This window comes from Meriones unguiculatus, chromosome 21 (assembly GCF_030254825.1).
Source record: "Meriones unguiculatus strain TT.TT164.6M chromosome 21, Bangor_MerUng_6.1, whole genome shotgun sequence".
NCBI classification, from domain to species: domain Eukaryota; kingdom Metazoa; phylum Chordata; class Mammalia; order Rodentia; family Muridae; genus Meriones; species Meriones unguiculatus.
In genome coordinates, this window is record NC_083368.1 from 26932036 (window position 1) to 26955266 (window position 23231).

Below are 23231 nucleotides of genomic sequence, written 5' to 3' on the forward strand. Positions count from 1 at the left end.
TTGGCTTTTTAAAAGTAGGATATTGACATATAAAGATGAAAAGGATGGAACAAATTCCCTTCAGAATCACTACTGTGAACAGTATTGTTCCCAAGATTTTGTTATGAGAACAAATCTGGCATTATTTGACAAACTAAAAGTGCGCTAAAGGAGTCATTGGCTACTATTTCTCATCCCATGGTGTGCCAGTGATGACAGAGCAAGGAAGAAAGAGGGGAAGGGAGGAAGTGGGGAAGGGAGTCCTCAGGGACAAGGAAGCAAGTCAGTCCTGCATGTTAGCTTGGTGTCTCCCACCTTCCTTATCTGCTTTCAAGCCTGGGCTACAGATATAAGACAAGAACCGTTAACTTGATCAATGACAATTATTTTTAATGACTCTGGAACTACCAATAATCCCAACATGAGCCTGGAACGTCCTCTGGGAAATTTTCAATGTTTTTCAGTTGAAAATAGATTCCCCTACTAAATATGTAGAAAAGCAGCATGATTTACATTATTTCCTAAAATGCCTTTGTAAAGACAATTCATCAGATTTACACAGATTACTAAAGGACAAGGAAAATGCCACAAAGAAAGAGTAAAATAATTTTTTAAAGAAAAGAACAGTAAGGATTCTGAACAGTCAAAAGGTATCATATTTTTATCAGTTAACTTAAAATTATATACAATATATATAATCTGTGTATTCATATACATACATATTTCAAATGAACTGTTCCTACTTAAGCTAACAATGCTCCACAGACGACCTAACAAAATCCCAACACCAGGCCTAGGAAACCCTCTTTGGTGTTGTTGGTCAGGGTTGTCCAAGAAACTCTCAAAACATTACAGGCTTTTGTTGTAGTGCGTGGTTACTTCCTGGATGTTGTAGGTGATTTCCTACAGCTAAAGTCATCTCATACTTTGGTCCTGGGTTTAACAGATTTGAGTTAGATGCAGAGGATTGAGCTGAATCTGAACTGAACACCTTCTTTCTGAGAACTGGCCTCCATGGACTCAGCAGTTGTCATGCAGGTTTCCAAAAAAGGGAAGTAACCAATAGTCTTTCTCAGCTATGATGCCTATGAACAACAACAATGGCCAACTGGCACCATGAGTCCAAGGAAACAATATTACAGGATGTATGTAGAAGCAAGAAAAGAAGGCAGTAAGTTTGAGAGAACAAGGAAAGTAGATAGAAAGGATTGGAGGGAAGGAAGAGAAGAGTGAAACTAAACAGACTTGAAATTGTTTGCTTCAGGGATTTGTATTATTATTATTATTATTATTATTATTATTATTATTATTATTTTAAGATGGTGTTTCACGTAGCTCTGTGAGGCTGGGCTTAAAATCCAGATTGCAGATTGCCTACCTCCAGAGCCCTGTGATTGTGTGTAAGATCATCCCTGCTAGCTGCTTCAGTCCTTAAAATGTTTATTGCCCTTGCTATTCTGCAAAAACATTATCCATAAGAACTTAGGGTGCATAGGTATCATCTAATATATATATATATATTATATTTTAAGTGCATATATAATATATATGTGTAAATTTAGTATCTACTATATGTACATTTAGTGCATATAAAAATGTATACATGAACATACAAATATACTCTGAATGTATAAAGATAGTGTCAGGTTCTACAATTGAAGGCATAATTTCCAAGGTTGCAGTCATCTCATAGACACCTGTTACTGGTAGCAAGCCATAAGTTTGTTTCCTGTGCTCCTGGTCAACCATCTACAAATTGAGATTATCCCAACAAACTCCCCAAGTTGGACTGATTTTCATGAACCTACATGGAACTTGGTGTCATACATACATTGGCTGATTGAATATAGAAGATTATATAAATCAATAATAAAATGAATAAAATAATGGACTGGGTATCTAGGAAGGGTCACAAAGTTTGTACTTTCTGACATACCACCCAGGAAGTACCTCCATGTACATATGCAGCTATCCAATTGGCCAAACCCTGTTCCCTGGGGTTTGTGAAGACTTCATTGCATTGGTACAACTGCTAACAGACAAGGTAGAAGAATTCATTATAGTGTGTGTGTGTTTGTGTGTGTGTGTGTGTGTGAGAGAGAGAGAGAGAGAGTCTGTTGGTCTCTTTTGCCTCCATTCCCATGCTGTTTCCTTTCTCCCTCTTTGCTCTTCTTTTTCTCCCTCCTTCTTTTCTGGCTGATATTAAAAAAAAAAAAAAAGACTTATGCAGCCCAAGCATGCATCTAATCTACCAAGTGTTATGTATCAAAAGATGGTCTATAAGTCCTGATGTTCCTGCTTCCATCTTCTGAGCGTGGATTACAGGTACAAACTACCATGTCAAGCTCTCTGTTTTCTGAATTCCCTTTTCTGTGTCACAGAATTCCCTTTTACCAATGTAAGCTCCTCAGAGAATGAGGATATTCTTAAAATACTATCAGACAAAGCAAGTAAGAAACATTTTTATATGCAGGAGGAGATTAGTTTCAATTACTTGGGCTGGGAACGGAGATAAAACTAAATATATCCATCCAAACCCAATTTATATGTATTATGGCATTACGGTAACCAGAAGGCAAGATGGAACATTTCTATGAGAAACATGATGCAATTGGGCCTGTGTTGTTTTGTAAATATTTAGAAAAGAATTCACATCTACACTATTTGCAAAACATTTAACTTTTTGGGAAATAGGTTCATACATTATTTATACAATTTACACTGATAAGCACTCAAAAACAAAAGTGACAGTTGTGAGAGCAGAATAGCTTGTAACAGCGAGAAAACCACTCAAAATATTTTCCCATAACAAAAACAATTCAGAATAACACTCAATTTCTTGTCCATTTGTTCAGACACTGACATGTCTTTGAAGTTAAATTATTGAAGAAAATCATCAATTAACATACTTGCCATGCCTGTTTAGTTTTGTTTTTGTTTTTTGATTATTTGTTTGTTTGTGTTGGTTTTGGTTTTTCAAGACAGGGTTTCTCTCTGTAGCCTTGGCTCTCCTGAACGCATGTTGTAGTCCAGGCCTGCCTGGAACTCACAGAGACCTGCCTGCACCTGTCTCCCAGAGGCTAGGATTAAAGGCTGTGTCACCATGCCCAGATACTCTTGTTGAATTTTACAACAGAGATTTGCCAAGCAAATGATGCAGCATGGGATGAAGACATGCTTTTCCTACTATAATCTTTATAGATCCAGAAGGTTGAGATTTATCTATGAGCTCTCCTCTCTGATTGTGCTTCTTGGCAGATGAGGACTTACCTTTCCTTAGGTAACTTGATTCCCTGAGGGCAGCATTGAGGCTTCCTGCAGAGGCCCCTGAACTTGTAGTAAAGAAAGAAAGCCTCCACTGTTCCCTTCTTTTCTTTTTTATGTTTTTAATTGTCTTTTTAGCTTTTTAAATTTTTTTTCTTCACAGTCCATTCACTATATATCCAGATTGAAGCCTCCTCCTCAACTCCTTCAGTCCCACCCTCCCTTCTTCTTCCCCTCATCCCCTTCCCTAGTCCACTGAAAGGGGGAGTTCTCCACTATTGCCATCTGCCCATAGCTTGTTAAGTCTCATCAGGATTGCCTGGATCCTCTTCCTTAGTGGCCTGGCAAGGCTGCATCATCAGGGGCAATTGATCAAAGAGCAGTCAACTGAGCTCCTGACAGAGGCAGCCCCTGCTCCCCTCACTCAGAGATCCACATGGAGACTGAGCTGCCAATTGGTCACATCTGGGCAGAGGATCTAGTTCTTCTCCTTGCATAGTCCTCTGTTGGTGCATCAGTCTCTGCAGAACCCACTGGGCTCAGATCTTTTAGTTTTGTTGATCTCCTTGTGGGGCACCTGTCCCCTGCATGTGCCTCTAATCCCACCCATCTCTTTCTCTATAAGACTCCCTGCGCTCTGCCCTTCTTAGCCAGGCAGCTCAAGTAGGGCTAGTTTAGCATTGGTGTGTGGTTGGTGTGTGGCCTAGAAATGATCTTGTATCTGGGCCAGAGACTGCTTGCTTCTGGGATTATTTCCAGGTCCTTGAGTGAATGAACAATGATTTAGATCATTTTGTTTCCCCTTCACTTTCTTATGAAGCATAATAAAATAGAATATTCTGGAATATTATAGGAGTGAGAGCATTTAAGAAAAGATCGCAAGAACAATATTTGACAGGCAGATGTACAAAGACAAAGCACTGGCCACACAGTGGATGTATTCTGGGCAAAACAAGGGGAATGACAGTGGACATACATTGGCAAGAAAAGGAACATCTATGTCCAGATTTTTAAAGCAGTCCGTGGCAGCTCAGTCGCTATGTAAGTTTGCTAGAAAAGCTGACATGGACTCAGTGCCAGGCTCTTTGATCACCTCTTTTTGGGGGCAGGCAGCCTTGCCAGGTTACAGAGGAAGGGGATGCAGCCACTCCTGATGAGACCTGATAGGTTAGGGTTAGACAGTAGGGGAAGAGGACCTCCCCTATCAGTGAACTAGAGAAGGAGCTTAGGAGGAGAAGAGGGAGGGAGTGTGGGACTGGGTGGAGATGAAAGAGGAGGCTACAGCCGGGGTACAAAGTGTATAAATTGTATTAAATAATAAATCAATAAAAATAGTCTGTTGAGCAATCTGTATCTGTATTTGGGAATGGAACACCACATCAAGGAAACTGGCAACGGAAAGGCAACCTACACAGTTGAAAGGAAAACAGTGGAATATCATGAAAACAGGATGGAAATTAAAACAGGGATGCTCAGGACACTATTACTTGTTGTTTAGTTTGTATAAATTACTGCTTTTTCCATAACAACCTGTAGGGAGTAATTTTCTGATTGAAACACCTATATGACATATTCTATTGTCGATAATATCTTTTTCATATTCTGAGCAAGGAAGAAGCAAAAGCATGAGCAGGATTTGGAAAAGAAGGAGGAGAAAGAAGATCAGTTTTCAAATACTATTCTGTTATCCAACTCTATATTGGAATTATCAACCAAAAGACTGTTTCTTTAATGATTTTCTCAGATAAAACACAAGGCCTACCACAGAGGGCCTCTGAAAGATACCTAGCAGTGTATCAAAGCAAATACTGAGGCTCATAACCAAACTTTGGGCAGACTGCAGGGAATCATATGAAAGAAGAGGGAATTAGTAAGACCTGGAGAGAATGGGAGCTCCACAAGGACCAAATATATCTGGCACAGGGATCTTTTCTGAGACTGCTTCTCCAATCAAGGACTATGCATGGATATAACCTAGAACACCTGCTAGGATGGAGACCATGGCAGTTCAGTATCCATGTGGGTTTCCCTAGTAAGGGGAAGAGGGACTGTCTCTGACATGAACTCAGTGGAACAAATTGAGAAATGGACAAGTCATGTAAACTTATACGAGTGACATAGCTAGAAAATGAACTCAGATTGATTTTTTTCATAACTCATCATCTAAAGCATTGTACCACATTATCTCCAACACGTCAAAAGACAGTTCAATGTTACACTAATTATAGACCCTAAAACCTTCACTTCATAACTCCTAGTAGAGGGTAGGGAAGAAGATGACAGAATTAAGGAATAGGCTATAGGACTTCTCTGCTGAGGGCTGAGAAAGGCACTGGTCTAGAGACATAACACTATGCCACTTGGAGTCATTTTATTTCTATATCCACTTAGTGAAGCATATATGGGTTCTGTCTCATGGAGTGGACCTTAAATCTAACTTTAATAAGTGGTTGGTTAATCTCTCTTGTGTCACTGGTGAGTGGTTGTACTTGCAGGCACATAGCTATTTTAGATAACAGTTCAGAGCTGGTTTTGATTGCTGATTACTTTCCTGCTCTGGTAGGCTGTGTAACGCCTTCTAGCACTATGAACACTAGGCAGTAGTAGTGAAGCTTCAAGCTGAATCTGAATATCAGCTATATTCATCCATGTTCTATGTCATATCTATATAGTGTTATCAGCACTAGGGTCTTACCATTAGGTTGCAGAAGGTAACAAACAGCATTTGAAATAGACTGCAGTGTTTGAAAAATCTCTGGAACTAATTTTTCCAAAGACTCAAAAAAAAAAAGATATAATCCATTTGTTGGATTTGATAGAGAAATTTGACTTGGTCCATGGTCATGAATGTCTACCAAAGCACAGAAGATATGCTTTTCATTTTGTTCCATCAGTGACTCTCACACAGTGCCCAATATAGCAGACATTCAGTCCATAAATATTTCTTGAAGTAAAAAGATGAAAGAAGAATTATAGACAGACAGGCTGCATGAATAAAAATACAAGGGAAATAAGTTTGTGGGTAAGCTTTGAGATGAAGTAGTGTATTGTAAACTAAGCTTTGTAATGCATTCCATTTTCAAACAATCATGAAATAAAAGAAAAGGCAGTGGATTACAAATGGGTTACCTTTCCTTCAAGTATGAGAGAGTGAACCTTTAAAGTCCAAGCTGTGGCGAAATGCTGACAGGATGATGGAGGAGAAAATATACAGTAAACCACTATTGAGTCCTTATCCTAGAGAAGCTAAGTCTATTATTTTGGATGAAGTGGGAGGGAGGGAATTATCTTCTGAACAGGAGAGTAGGAGTGGAGTGAAAATTGCTTCTTCAGACAAGACTTATTGAATATGAGTTGACATAGCTCAAGGGTCAGTAAGGAAGCGGCCTTTAACTGAGGGCTGGAATAAGGCTTGTCAACAAACGATGACAAAACCACTCCAAGTGAAACATAATTACACATAGGAAAAGCCTCATGTGGAAAGAACATAAACACTGATTGCTCAATTGTTTGGCCCAAGTGGCAGACATTGGCTCGTTTTGTTTATTGACTTGGGAAATGTACAAGACTGGGTTTGCTCATCCTGATACCTATTAAAGTGCACCCACAGCAGCACTCTTTGTATCTAGGTAAACCCGAATGCCAGACATTGAGGGTTGAGTTAGATCTTCGGTTCTGACTATTAGAAATAACACAGGATTATGGGTATACAAAAGATGATTGTTGGTTGTCATGGGCATCATGATTGTGTGACTGCTAATGACTGGAAGAAAGGAAACCTCAAGCAATTGTTGTTTTAATACCTCTGGAGGGAAAGTGCACAGGATATAAAATGGCTGTTCATTACACACTAACTTTTGAAATATGAATAAAAATACCATTTCCTGAAATATGAAAAGAAGTGTGTTGATAGAGATACAACAAAAGAAGGCATTTAAGCAATTAGGGTGCAGGGCCTGGGCTGAGGGCAGGGTCAGCAAACCGGTACTGTGTTAGCCCAGGCACTCTGAAGGTTTATTGAGTGCACATGTGTAAGCACAGCATTCCTTTTCTGAGCAGGCATTCCTGCCAAAAGCTTGCTCTTTTTAAAACCTGAACAATGAACGTTCTCTGCCAAACCTCATCACAGAGAAGTCTAAGACAACAATCCTCATGGATCTGCGAAATGCGAATTGAGCCAAAGAAAGGAGATGCTATTTGCTGATCTGTGTACCTGACACATGCTTTTGAACAGCTACCGTACATGTAATAAAAGCCCTAATTTCAAATGGAACACAAGCGTCTTGATTTGAATTAACTTGCTTTTAATTCACTAACATGTAAATGATCAGTCATATATTTTATCATGCATGCAGAGGGCTTTGCATGCAGAAGACACTGACTACCATTACTGTCTACTGACTGCATGGAGAGCAATAAAGAAAACTGACATGGCTATAATACGGAAATATAACAAAAAGGTAAGAAAGAAGGTGATGTGGCCAAAAAAAAACCAACCCTGTATTTGAAAATGCATCAAGACCAAGATTAATAACCCCACAATATTGTATTAACATTTAGAGAACTTTTGTCCTCTGTTATGTGAAGTCAAATTTCAAAATAAAAAATATATTTGACAGGTTATTTTCATTTATAAGAATGTTTTTTATTTGATTATTTTTTATTTTTATTAATTACACTTTATTCACTTTGTATCCCCTCATAAGCCCCTCCCTCCTTCCCTCCCAACCCCACCCTCCCCAAGTCCACTGATAGGGGAGGTCCTCCTTTCCTTCCTTCTGATCTTAGTCTATAAGTTCTCATCAGAAGTGGCTGCATTGTCATCATCTGTGGCCTGGTAAGGTTGGTCCTGCCTCAGGGGGAGGTGATCAAAGAGCAGGCCAATCAGTTCATGTCAGAGGCAGTCCCTCTTCCCATTACTAGGTTACCCACTTGGACACTAAACTGCCATGGGCTACATCTGTGCAGGGGTTCTAGGTTATCTCCACGAATAGTCCTTGGTTGGAGTATGAGTCTCTGGGAAGACCCCTGTGTTTAAATTTCTGGTTCTGTTGCTCTCCTTGTGGAGTTCCTGTCCTCTCCAGATCGTACTGTTTCCCACTTCTTACATAAGATTCCATGCACATTGCCCAACAGTTGGCCATACTATTAACTGGGTTAAAATTAAGGATTCAGAAGCCATCAATTACTTGAAAATATGTTCATAGGAGGTAAGAGAAACAACATGATTTATGCAAAATTCTAATTAACCATGCCTCCTTTATTGAAATTAAATAAGCATTTAAGAATCTGTAGCGACAATACTACATTGTTTCATTCCTCTTTTTGACTGAAGTCAAATATCATAGTCTGACCACTTTTGTTTGATTTTTCTGGACACAGTCTCAAGTGCCTAACTGGCCTCGAATTCACAAAGTAGCCTAAGTTAGCCTTGAACTCCTGATCCCTGGACTCCAGCTGCTAAGTGCCAGAATTCCAGGCATGTTCAATCATGAATCAAGTCCAAATTCTAATAAAGTTTTTATTTCTTTTACAACAGGAAAATCCCAAATCTAAGATTCCAATGAGAGTCCAGAGCATATTAGTCATTTTAATGTCAGTCTTCTTCACAAGTTTTGTCATCCGGGGAATAGAGTGGGCTGTCACCAGAGTTAGGCTCTTAGTTATGTATCCCACAACCAGGTCATCAGGCTTCTTGCAAAAAGTTCTTGTGTGGTTTATGCTATGACTCATGTAAACTAAAAACAGAAGAAGCCAGAGGAAAAAAAAGTGCTAAATTTTCAACAATTTCCATATTAGAAAACAAGTTCAACAGAGACAAAAGCAGGCCATCACCAAACAATTCTAAGTATGAAGTAACAGCGAAGAGTAAACAGAAAAATGTAAAATGAAAGGGCTTTTGGCTGAACTGTGGAGAAAACTTCTTGAAAAACATCATATCGGGTTTTCATTTGTTTGTTTGCTGTTGTTCATTTACTTGCTTGTTTTTCTTTGTAATTCCAGACTTTGAATCAATGGCCTCACACATGCCAAGCATGTGTGGATTCAGATATAAAACAGGGTCCAGTTAGTTAAGTTGCCCAGGCTAGCCTCAAGATAGGCCAGCTTCCTTCCCTAGCCTCTCAGTCAGCTGGGATTACAGAAATTGCCACCACATACGACAATGATGTTTGAGAATACAACCAATTCTTCAGAACACACACATTAGAACAAAACTCAAAGCAACAATAAAAAAGAAAACGTATCAAATTTAGACAAGAATATTAGAATATTGTGACAAATAATGAAATTTGGTACATGAATCTTCCTCATTAGAGAAAGACAAAAAAAAGAGTACTTTATTTAGAGAAATATAATTGAATACATACATGCATGCTCATGTGCAAATGTATAGTATAATCTTATATAATATGCATATGCATTAAGACATATACATGTAAATACACTTAAGTATTAGTGAACAATAAATATAATTGATCCAGTGGCAGGTAGGAGCCTTTTTGCTGTCCTCTCTACATCAACTGGAATACAAATTTGTCTCAGCTTCTAGGAAGTTTTATGGAAAGTACAAAGTCCCCAGGAATCCTTCAACATTCAAGAGAACCCTATTATTCAAGAGAATGCCATAGTTATTACGTACACAGAATCTGATGGATGATAATCCTTATTCAACAGAGTAGGTTCCCTAAGGTTGAAAGAGAGAGGAAAAGTCTAAGGATTCTTACAGTCACTTTGATAAGAATTTTGGAAGGCTAGCCTTTGTCTAACATTGAAGACATCTGGGAATGATGATGGATCTCAGCAGTGTCAGTAAGGGGCAGGGATGCAGAGAGAAAATGCACCTTAAAACAAGTAGGATTAATTCGTTCATTGCTAATATAAAGCTTCATTTCCATGACATACTACAATAATGTGATTTATAAGATTTTGGTAATTTGGCACTCTATATTACTTTGAAAAAGAAGTAATTTTAAGGAAAGCTAATTCACAGTATTTGTTTTTATAATGATAAGATTTATTATCATTATTATTAACAGAAGAAGCTAATGGAATTAATAGGGTTCTCTGAATTAGAGAAATCTTGTGGCTTTAAGAGATGGCTCAGCCATTAAGGGTACCTAATGCTCTTGCCGAGGACCCAGGTTCAAATTCCAGGACCCCCATGGCAGCTCACAACCATCTGTAACTGCAGGGTGTCTGATGCGTTTTCCTGACCTCCTTGATGCACACATTTGGCACCTGCACAGACATACATATAGGCAAAATGCCCATACAAACAAAATACACCCCCCACAGAACCCATACACATAACACACACACACACACACGCACACACACACACACACACACACAGGCAATACTCCCATATACATACCATGCGCACAAATTAAATATATACATACATTAAAGGTGTATAAATGAATAAATAAATAATCATAATCCTTAACCCTGCTGGTCAGAGAACTGTTCACCTTCAATATGTCTCTTTTCAATGTATACTTTAACCATAATGCTCTAGAAGAATTTTAGATTTCTAGAAACACTCAGAAAGTAGGGCAATTCCATTACAACGTACAACCTACCCCATCTTTCAGCATTATCGACATTTTACATAGACATTTGCTACAAATAATAAACCATTAAGGATATACTGTTAATTAATGAGTTCCTAATTTATTCCCATTCTCTTGGTTCATTCCATCCATGTGACTTGTAACTGTCACTGTTGAATTTGACAGTGGTTGTCACTGAGAGTGAGACAGCGTTCATAAAAATTACTGCAAAATTACTGCCCCCATCCATGGCATACTTATTGAAAGGAAATCATCATTCTCACCCAAAGGCTATTCTTTTACTGTTTCTTACCTCAGCACATGAATTACCTGAAATTTCTCTGTGCGGAAAACCTATTTTTCTTCCTTGTTTACTATTTGATTAAATCACTAATGCTAACACAATTTCACAGATGTTTGTTTGATAACTGTTACTACAGATTTTGTTGTTCATATAATTTGAGCTTTGATCACTGTTAGCTCTCCCCACCAGTTCCATTGTCTTTTGCCAAATACCTATCATATGTGTGTGCATATGACTCCATGTGTAAGCTTGTATGTGTATGTGTGCGCATGTACTGTCTACGAGTGGGTGTGTGCATGCATGTGATGTAAGTTTGTTTGTGCATGTATGTGTGTGCACAAATGTGTATGCATGCCTCTGTGTATGTGAGTGTGCACGCGTTTGTGTAAATGCATGTTTGTTTGTGTGTTGCTTACCCCTATCTTATTTTCTGATGTTACAAAGTGGTCCTAGAATCACTCATTTCTCTAAGAAAGCAAGGTTCTCTAAGAAAATACTACTATAAACAAGATGTGCTGACATATGTTGAATATAAAACTACCTTTAATAATTTTTACTATAAATTTACTCTCAGTGTAGTAATTAGCACGTATCTTTGACTGTAGTAGGTTTATGGAGAATGACCACTGACCTTCCTACATCTTGCTTTCTTGAATTTATTAATTTTGAATTGATGATCCTGAACAATTCTTACCATGAAAATTGTAAGAATTTTAGAAATCTCCTAAGACTACACATGCTGTTTCAAAAAACATGAATTTGTATCATTTCCATTCATCTGGAGTATCACAGGAGAACTTGGAGACTCAACTATCTTTCTTTGAAATAGAGAATATTGTTCCCACAACTAAAAAATGTTACCCTTAATACAAATTTTAATGCCTTTTCAAATAATTTTAATGTGTTATAGTACATGTTACTTCCATAGATTAACTACTTTATATATGAGATCCAAATAATATCTCAAAAATAATAAATACCAATCTTCGGAACACCTGAATTTAATACACCTAGCCTATTTTTTTAATAAGGATAAAAAAAAAAACCAACACTTATGCTAGTTTAATATAGGCCACAAGAAGCTAGATCATGAGAGTTTAATCTGAGATCACTCCGTCATTAGGGATGGATCCCTCTGGGCCTTTCTATAATTTGGGAATTTCATGCTCTATCTGCCTTATTTATACTTTTTCTTCTCCCAGCTCCAGCTCCCTGCTTGCCCTGTGCCCTCTGACACTCATGACCTCTTCTTCTTTAATCATTGTGAGAAATGTATACACAAATGCCTACAGTCACATATATGTGTACAACTGTAAACATATGTGTTCAGTCATGCCTTACTTGGGATTGGACAACTCGCCCAGGAACTTTCTAACCCTGGGGAAAACAGATTCTCCCTGTCTTGGCACTCACTGATTGCCTGTAGCTCTTTATCTTGGAGTGGGGACTCATGTTAGCTGTCATCATGCAGGTCTTGTTGAGGTGACCACAGTTGTGAGATTTCATGAGTACAATTTTTTAAAAAATAAACTTAGTAGGAGGCTCTTCTCTGAGTGCCACCTTTAATAGTTCACACATGCTGAAGATAAATTTCTGGCCTATATTATTTCTCAGTATCAATATTATAGTAAGTCCAGACAATGTCTTTACTGAGAAAGGTTCCAGTGTAATTTCTGCTATGCAATATAGGTGAAGTTACATATACTTAACTTATATATTCACTTAAATGGCAGTGGGAAAGTCAGTATCTATTACAAACAGCACCATAATTCTTGAAGTCTGTTTAAGGTATTCAAGGAATAAAGAGAAGGTGTAGTTAAGTGTTTGGATCAATTAAGAAAAAAATGTCAGTCACCTGATGGTAGATTATCAATGTCACTTTCATGTATATTTATACAACTTCATTTACCACGCAAGCAATCTTACTTTCTTTGGGAAGCTGATGATTTAGTTTTGTGTGTGTGTGTGTGTGTGTGGTGTGTGTGTGTGTGTGTGTTTTATTGGCTTAATACTTTAGGAGGCAATAGTTGCATTAGGATAAATTTTGATTAACTAGAACATTTCCATCCCCTTTAATGTGATTTGTCTGTGAAACCATCACACCTCATTAATTATTGAAACTGACATGCTGCCTACTGAGCTAAGGAGGCAAGTGGCATTCCTTACTGAAATACCCGATTCAGAAGTCACTAGGCTAACCCCCTCCCAGAAGAAACAGGGGTGCAAAGGAAGCATCCCTCCTTTTCCAAAGCAGAAGGTAATGGAAGTTAATGGAAGGTGGGTGGTGCAGTTAGACTCAGATTCATGCTGGTAAGAATTCCAAGGTCAATGAGTCACCTCACACTTTGCCTTACTCATCCCTTTCAGTTTAAAGATACTATGTGTATTCTACGGAGTAAAGGAATGAGGGCATTGGATGGATTTACTAACAGAAGATTAGTAACCTGCTTGAAAATGCCCTGGTTTGCTACTATGAAAATGGTTTAACTTAACCATGTATGTGAAAATTCATGATAAAGGACAGAGAGTGATGAGTCAAAATCACTAAAGAGGCATAGATTTTAGTACATGCACCATCTTTCTAAATGCACTTGTGTATTCTTGGTGACTAATAATTAATTTATGCATTTTTTTCATGTTTAGTCTCTCGTATTACCAAAATTCAAAATAACTTCAAAAATGTTTTAGCTGCTTATCAGTATATTTTTATTTACAACAAATTTTGCTTACTATTTTTTCCTAAGTATTTGTTTGGTAAATGTTAAAGTAAATTAACATGTTCACAGATGACATAGATTAAAGCCTTCCTCATTAATCATGTCCTTCCAAAAAAATTTAAGAATTTGATAATCTTGTGGTACGTAACTCTTTTCATTATGTTCCCTTCCTGTGTGATAATTATGTCACTGTGTTTATCACTAAACTGTTAGCTTCTAAACACTTTCTAAAGTGAAAGTGGAATTTCAGACACAAGAAAAATATCTCCTTGCTAAAATAGAGACAATAAATCTACGCTCATTTAATGTGTTATTTTGTCAACATGGTAGATATTTAAAATCAATACTAATAGAATAACTAGATTTCAATAGTATGTGGTATGTGCTCTACACTGTATTAATCAAAGATATTAAAAGTTAAGAAAAGACAAATTCTTTTCCAGAGATTACAAACACGGAAAAACCATTGAATTATCTGACTATAATAGAAATGGAACCCCAAAAATACAAAAATAAGAGAGGACTTTGCCAAAGTTTCCTAGAAGGAAAGTTTTAAAAACCAAAGTCTGCGGTGTGGATACCCGTGGTCACCAAATGTTGCCAAGTGTCAGTCATTACTACTGTTATTGCTACTTAGTCCCTAAATGTGACAGCTTTACTCTAAAGGGCTGTGATTTGAAAGATTTTGATACTGTATATAGATCCATGTATTTATAGTTAAAAAAATCAACAAAGTAGACCTTTTGCCACTCTTATTTATTAAATAAGTTATTAAATTAAAAGGATAATTTTCAATGAATCTGTCATGAAAGTATTAAACCTTCAAAACGGAGAAGCAAATTTCAGTCAAATTCTGATTTTCCCAAATAACTAAGCTGTTATAAACAAGCTGAAGATATTCTGCCACTTCTTAGGGTAACAAGAACTGGAAGGATTTTTTTTATATATGAGTTGATAGTCCACATCTGTAAAAACATGGTGAAAACTTAGCCTACACTCTATATAAGCTTAAAGGAATGCTGGACCGTGAGATGCTGCTAATGTTAGGAAGTGTCTCTGGAGACACCTGGTGATTTCTCCAGACCCTTTGGCAGGTAACATGCCGGGCATTGCGAAAGATCCTGTCTTAATTTTACTATGAGTCCGAATGAAGCATGACCCAATCTGGAAGAGATGATATGGGAGCATTGAAGCTTACCTGTGACTCAGTTCAAACCTAGGGCTTCATGGCAGAGGTGCCTCCTTGCCTTTGTCATTGTTTATACTCCTGACTTTCCCAGACACTAAAATTAACTGTCACTCTGACACAGAGCCCTGCCCATACAGGAATAAAAGACGAAAAATAAAAAAAAAAATAAAAGTAATAATCACTTCTGTGAAACTTTTTGTGCAACTTTTCCCTACAAAATGTAGAACAAGTTCATTAGGTAAAATTTGCTTATGAAAGCAGTTCTGTGCAAGAGAATGGAAAATCACCGTAATTATTATTATTATTATTATTATTATTATTATTTACCATTTCACCTGGAGTTTCTGCTCATCTTGATTAGTTTCCAGATAGTCGAAAGATATTCGCATTGACACATATTTTTCACCAGGCTTCTTTCTCAGAAAGCCAAAAGGAGGGAGCAGACCCTTATGAACGTAAAACAGAGGTGCCAATATATGGGACAGAGGAAAACTTCATCAAAACAGGTATTCTCATCATCAAAATTTATATTAGATAAGGATATTTTTTCTTTTAAAAGCATTGTTAAAGCTACCATAATTTCTGGAATAGTCTATATGTATACAATGGGGATTTTAATATTATAAGCACTATAATCTGTATATGAGTTTTTCTGTCTTCAAACACTTATTTTTTTATTTTAACTTTACTTAATTTTATTTCATGCTTATTGGTGTGAGGGTGTCAGATCTCTTGGAACTGGAGTTATAGATAGCTGTGAGTTGCCATGTGGGTGCTGGGAATTGAACCTGTCCTTTGGAAAAGCAGACAGTGCTCCCAACCACTGAGCCATCTCTCAGCTCTTCCAACAACTTCTGTAGTGCTCTTAACATGTAAATGGTTTCTCAGAGACACCTCTGAATTAGTTGGACCTTTCATTAGAGTCCTAGGAAGCTATCCTAGGTTCCTTGAAAGGATCTGCCAAACAAATGAGCCCCTACTGTAGCCTAACCTTTGCAACATTTATTTATTTGTTCACACAAATCAGTGCCATGTTGACTCATTATTGTTGGTTCTAAAATGAACAGATTGGTGATTTATTATATTTTTCTTATCAATGTAATTTTTAAGAATTATGGTCATTTATTAAGAACTTAAAAGCCAAATGGAAAAATACTAACTTATCCCTTTTTAATCATCAAGAGAACATTTACACAATATTGAGAGTATTAAAACATTGTGAAGAGCACATGGACACAATGGGTGGTTGATGAGTGTCACTTCCCTTCTCCAGAAATTTTCCACTTAACAAGTCGGTAAATTCCATGTGAAATTTTGGCAGTCCAAATCAGTACCATTTAATTGTCTCTCAGCTACCTCCTGATCCTCTCCTTATCTCATCACACATCATTTCCTGGCCTTTCTTTTGAAGAGCCAAGGCCTGCTCCTATCTCCTGACCTGGGACATCACTTAGTAGCCTGTCAGAGAAAGCGCCACTGGCCAGGGCTCCAAGACAACAAGGGGCTAAAGCAACTGATGGCTGTGGCTGATCACTGCCAATTTTGATGCTTCCTGCTCATCTTCTGGCTTTAGAAGGAGAGGGAGGGTTAGGCTTTCACGGAGTTGATGACATAAACCTCCCTCCCTTCCTTATCCTTCACATTTTTCTTTCCACATGCCAACCTGATTGGCTCTGATTGCCTTTGCTCTGACAGTTGCCATGGGTTACACAAAGCAGCAGCACAACTCAGGAGTGTGTGGGTGTGGGTGTGGGGCGTGGGTCTTATCACCTCCTTTATGTACGCGTAAACTCTTTACTTCAGGTTCAGTTCTCCATCTTTCCAACGTTTGTGCATGTATTCAAAAGAATTCTTTTCCTTGGAACTCGAGGCTTTAGGTCCTTTCTCATTCCTGGTACTTGTTGCTGCTTTTTCTGTCGCAAGTAGGAGCTCCCATTTAGATGGGGGTGTGATGTGAAGGGGTTGGGTGGAGAAAGAAATGTGCAGGAAGGGATACTGCATTTTATTAGGGTTTGACACTAAATGGTGAAGAGTTTGCCAGTTTAACTCCCTACATTCTTAATACCTAATGCCTGAGGTCAGCGGGCCCCTGTTGCCAGGCATGCGTCTCCAGTCCAGTCCCCACATTCCAGATAGCGCTGCCAGAGCGCAGAGTTGTCTCCTTTTCCTGTCAAGTTCCTCCTAGCGTTGGGACTTAAGCAAAGCCACTAGGTTGAGCACAAGTCATCAGGAAAGTAACATCAGTTCAGAAAACCTCTCTCCAGCCCGCCAGGGCAGTTGGCTAACTTGAGCCAGAGTAGAAAGGACACTAGATGGGACAGCTCCTCGGGGGTTAAATGCCCAGGAGGGGTCACTTCTGGGGCCAGAGGCTTCCCTGGCTCCAGAACACTTACCATAACCTCATTTCACAGCCAGAAAGCTTTGGGGCTGGTGTCTGACTTCAGATCCTCCCAACCCCCTCCCCTGCAAGCTGCAAGCGGGATGTGCACTTCCATCTGACCGCCAAGTCGCTATGCCTTTGCAAGAATATAAGATCTCCTATCTCCCTTTCACACAACCCAAACAACCACCTCGCTCTCACCTTCTGGGCTCCGAGAAAAAAAAAAAAAAAAAAAAAAAAAAACGGAAAGGGGACGAGCTGGGTGCAGTTGCATTTTTTTTGCGTAGTTCATCCGGAACCGTCCCTATCACCGGGGCACCGAATGAACCTGTAGTCCTCTGGAGTCTGGGAGCATGTCCCTAAGCTCCCTTGGCGACCAGGCTAGGAAGGGGACACGGGAGGGGGTATCCGGGGAGAGCGCAGAGTTCTCGGGCACGGCGCCCCAGGAAGCAAACTTTGGGCGGCGCTGGCTGGCGGGACTTCGGGAAGAGATTCTGAGGCACAGCGACGGGGTGGCACTGCGCCCCAGATGTCGCACCGTCTCCGGAGCGGAGCTCGCGGGCTCCCCAGCCCGACCGGCGGCACAACCGCTTCCCAAGCGCTCTCCGGCTCCTTCTGAGACTCGGCACAGGTCCCTGCACCCCAGCCGCTGCGGATTATCACTTGGGATCCGCAGTCACCCTCACACCCCTGCTTAACACTAAGTCGCCACAGCACCCTCCCACCGGAGTAGCAGGTGACCTGAACCTAGACTTACCTTCCCGAGAGCAACTCTTGTCGTTTTTCTTTTCCTTGCGACGGCGGTTCAAGAGAGAGGAAGGGACAGCGGGCGGGGACCCAGAGGATGGAGACCCCGGGCACGGGCGCCAGTTCTCAGCAGACGCAGCCCAGGCTGAACCGCGGAGCCCGGGCGGCCCTGGCGGAGCGCGGAGGCCGGGGCTACGGCACGGAGGGAAGGCAGGGGGCGCTCCTGTCCCCCGAGCGTCTCTCCTCGAGCACAGCGACCCAGCAGTTGGCGCTTTGGCCAGGGAGCGTGGTGAGGAAAGGCACGCTCCGAGCAGGAGGGCGGCTTTTAAGTTTGTGGTGTGACCGCAGCAGCTGTCCTGGGAGAGACTCCGTCTTTCTAAAAAGGGGGATGCTCAAAACGCCAGGGATTACCTCTTCCTCCAGTCTCCTCCCCCAGCTCCAGGCCCCTTCCGATGTGCTGGCAATCCCTCTGAGCGCGCAGACCTTCCCTGCCTAAGCCGGGCTGTCCAGGGTGGGTTCCGAGGTAGTTCCGGCCGGATCTGAGTGTTGGGGGAGGATAGGGGATTCTGTCAGTCAGTGAAAACAGCCTGTGACGTCCTCGTCTGGGTCTGGGTGATTTAGGGAGCCGTGTATTACCCTCTCTTTCAGAAAGTACCCTGAGGACCTCAGGCAGAAGCGACAGGCAGGGACAGCGGTTGACCACAAATGCCACCTTAAAAATTCCAATCGCCCCGGAAGAGTACAGGTGTTTCTTTGTAAAACTCCAGCCTACAGATAGTGCCCTTGAAGGGTTGAGAGACTGGACTTAATCCCCGTCGGTGACTGACACCCCTGAGGGACCAGGAGTAAGCACTGCAACGTGGAATCTTCACCATTTCCTCACCTGGCCTGAGATGGTGCAAGAGGGCTTGCTGTGCCCCCCCCCCCTCTCTCTCTGTCTTCGTACATTTTTGCAAACTTTGATCACAGAACGAGAATAATGTGGATGAATCCAAGCACCAAACCCGGGCTTATGTTTTCTGGAAACTAAAATTCCCTAATTTAGAGGAGGAGATCCTAAGAAAACCGTGTGGAAATAGCTTACTTTGATGGATTTCTTTAAAAGCAAGGGCTAGCGTAGAGCCAGCTGCGAGGACATGGAAAGGGCATGTACAGTTGCGTCTTGTAGAGAGTCCCATGGCAAATTTTACCGTGAGCAGAGCTCCACTTCTAACCATAAACTTCGCTGCTACGTGGAGCTCCCGTGAGTTGGTCTCACAGAAACCAGGGGTTTCAGAGTTTGTGTTGAGTTGAAGGATGGGAGCTGCAAGGTACCCGAGAAACCTTAGCAGATGGCAGGAGATCTGCCTGCTAGTTGGGGGGTGGTCAGAAGACAAGGGCAAAACGATGGAAGAAATGAAGGGTGTGAAAGAAACTCTTAATTCAGCAGCCTCCTACCAGCCCTGAAAACAGAGGACCACAGAGGCTAAGTGAGTCACTTCACATTGTAAGTGGCTGGTGGCAGAGTCAGCCTAATGAGGGGCTTAAGTTTCCTAACTCTGACCAAGGTTCTGTACTGTGTCTCATGCTGCCCATCTCTGTAACTCTGATTTTGCCTGTCACCACCCAACCCCATAATTTTTCTCTCTGCATACAAGAAAATCGAAATCTTCACAGACTGTTTCTACCCATAGGAGGCTCTTTCTGAAATGTCCTTGTCAGTGTGCCATTCCTTTCATTGCTAACCATAACTTGAGCATATTTCTTGCATTAACCTCTAGTGTCGTGTTGTTTCATTTGTTTACATCATTAACTATTCATCAAAATTCCAAACGACTTGAATGGACCCAACCTCCTTTTAACTCCCACAGCATAGCTTTGTGTTTTTTTGTTTTTTTTTTTTTTTTTCACATGGAGAATTCATGGTAAGTTGTTCTTCACTTTAAAGATTTATTCACTAATTCTTGAATATTTTTGTCAGGTTATTAGCTAGAATATGGCGTTTATCTAGAACTGCTGTTAATTCTTGATTCTCTCCCCCCCCAACCCTTTCCTTCCTGTATAATCACGGAGCTTAATATCCTTACACTAAAGGACTCTTCCTCATTGCTACCATTTCAACTCTTTCCACAAAGCCTCTAGAGCATTAATCATTCCCTCCTGTTTTCCTAAAGCACTTTGATTTCAGTATTATTAGAAACCCTTTTCATGTTATATCATAATTAGTTGGGCATGTGCTTGCATGCAGTGCAATGTGTTGGTTGTTTGTGTGTTTATTTCCCTGAACCTTACTGCAATGCTCATGAGTTAGTTAGCTCATGTTTTAGTTTGAAGTACCCTCACTCCAAATTTAGGTTGGCTTTGCTAGAGCCTTCTGAATGAACAATGAGAAAAGAACATCTGGGGCGTGGGTTCTGTGCTTTCTTTCGTTTTAATTACTCTGAGCACGAAGCAGGCAGAATCAACTGCAGAGCCCCAAATGACGATGAATGGTCTCAGCTGTGCCTGTAGCTGACCAAGAATCCAAGTCCTTCCTGGAATATCCTGGATGTGCTAGGTGTTCAGGAGTCTGGGGACCTGGATACATTGATGAAAACAGTGTCACTTACGTCGTTTGGCTAAAATACAAGGTGCATCGTGTGGCTTAGCTACACAGGGATTACTAGTCAGGATTCAGCAAGCAATCCTTAGTGACAGTGGGAAAATAATGTGCATCACCATTTAGAATTCCATAATTGCAGCTAGCGTATCTGCCTCAGAGGAAAAATACAGTGTAAAGAACACATATTTTTCCAGGTATTTATAAAAAAATTGTTTAAGTAACTTGTGTATGGAGAAGCCTCCTGTGCAGAGACAAGAAGAGGATAATTACTGGGTTCAGACCTTCAGCCTAACAGGATCTCATAATTTGGGTGTGTTCTAATAGAAGCTGCTAGATTATGGCTCTTTTTAGCAAATCTACTGTCATAATTCCCTCTAGCAATATTCCAAAACAAAATGTAACTTTGGTGATTTTGGAAAATAAAATAAAATTAAAAAGAGGGGTTAGGGTTGGGTGGGATGAAAAAGATGTTGCAAATTTTATGCCTACAATCAAAGAAAATAAATTGTGAAACCAAACTGTTTACTATTCATGCATATAAAACTTGTTCTATCATGAACACACATAAAAATTACAACAAACACCATTTTATGGATGTTCCTTCACATATTAACATGTAAAATGCAGAAAGATAAGCCTGAAACTGGGGCATATGATAATTTATGTTTAATTAGAACAAGTGATAACATGAGTTAAAAGTAGCTCATCTACTTTATCTTCTGTAAGTTATTTCTCCTTATATGCATCAAGCACTCCCCCCCAACACACTCACACAATGTCATTTGATCAGAGAAATTAGTTAGATTTTCACATCATCAAATCATTACTAGTATTTAGCCAGGGGTTGAAAAAAGCAGCATACCTAACTTTTATCTTTTACAGATTAATTACACACACACACACACACACACACACACACACACACAACTGCTTCTCATTATCAGAAAAGGATAGTACATAATTTATGGTTAGTTAATTGGAATGCAAAGCTATCTAAGCCCCACTAAGTTTTCACTCTGAACTTTTCTATAACATGAATAATGGCACACATTCTCGGTTGGAGCAACCTTACAGACCGCACAGTGAGAAATCTTCTGATGAGGAGACCAGGGCCAAGCTAGATGGAATGACCACCCAGCTCTCTCAGGTTCCTGCCCTGATGCCCTGTCTAGAATGTTTCACTATGCTATAGGGTCTTTTAAAAAAATCAGCTATTTTTCAAGACTTTGCAGGCTAGAATCTTAGGGTTATATTTACTTAGCTGGGTTGGGGTGTGGTGAATAATTAAATTCAGCAGGAATGTGTTTCAAAATAAAAATAAAAACACAGCCCACACCCCTTTGGCTCAAATCCTGAGACCTCAAAAAGAAAAAGCTCCTTGACTTTGAAATTTACTAGAAGTTGGAAAGGTTTTCTGTACTTGACATGGGAGTCCACATGGATGTTGTGGAAAAAGGAATTTTGAAGCTAGATAAATGATTCTTTGTGTGTATTTGTAACATTATGCTCATATCAATAAACAATCCCCCAAGAAGGACTGAAGGAAAAATAATTTCTCTATATATCACTTGCAAAGAAATACATTTAAATTTGTTTTTTTTTTCCCTGTTTTATCATCCTTTTACCCATAGAATCTATGTGAAGCCCAGCATATTCTTTTAGGACAGTGGTGGAGATGGCTTCTTATGATACCTAATTGAAGTAATCCTTATTTGTAGAAGGGTGAAAAAAATGAAGAAAAATATGCCCTCTTGTGGCTCATTTGTTCTGGTTCAAAACTAATCGACAAAGCTCTGTTATTTCCCCAAACCCAAACATACCTATGTCCCAAGTGGAATGAAACTATTCCTCTGTGCGTTAACTGGCAAGCGCAGGTCGGTGAAGACAGCAGGCATGCATTCCATGGCTTCTGCTTTGTTTAAGGTCAGAAGCAGCTGCTCAACCACAAAGAAATCAGTATCCACGAAAACATGGGATGGCTTTCCAAAATAACCCACAGATTTGTCCAGATATGATCAAAATGCCTTCCACATAAGTATTTTAGATAGAATTTCTCTCTTTATATCGAGGGGTTTGTGTTGGACAGAGTTGAACCATCAGTTTCCACAAATAGGAGAAAATTCATGATTTCCTCACTACTGTGTTTGTGGCTCTACTATTTCTCTGACTCTGAAACCAGGATTATTTTTCCATTAAAATAGTACAATATGTGAAAAGCAATTATGAGAAGATCGATTTTCATTCTCTTCTTTCCTTTTCTTTTCCCATTGGTTTCCTCTGAAATAAGGATGTAACAAGTGTGTAATGTTCACTGATTCTAAAATATAATTAGTTTTACAATGTAACATAAAAGTTACCCAACCTGTTTTGTTTTGTTTTTAAAGGAAAAGGCATAGTTTAATGGGAACGCGGTGCCTGTGTTGGTGAGTTTTCATTCACCTTAACAAAATTCCTAAGATAAGGGGAATGCTCTGTCTCCCACATTGGGAGGCTGCAGCCTGTGATTAATCGCCTCTG

At 39.8% G+C, this 23231-nt stretch overlaps 1 protein-coding gene across 1 annotated transcript in view; it reads right to left on the bottom strand.

Annotated features, from left to right (window-relative positions):
* Sema3d (semaphorin 3D) overlaps window positions 1-18272 on the bottom strand; it is a 206139-nt gene extending 187867 nt beyond the window's left edge. The window contains exon 1 of the mRNA XM_060374236.1: window positions 18144-18272. The gene's annotated coding sequence lies outside the window, so the exon portion shown is untranslated. The remainder of the gene's footprint in view (window positions 1-18143) is intronic.
* Window positions 18273-23231: the final 4959 nt, after the last annotated feature.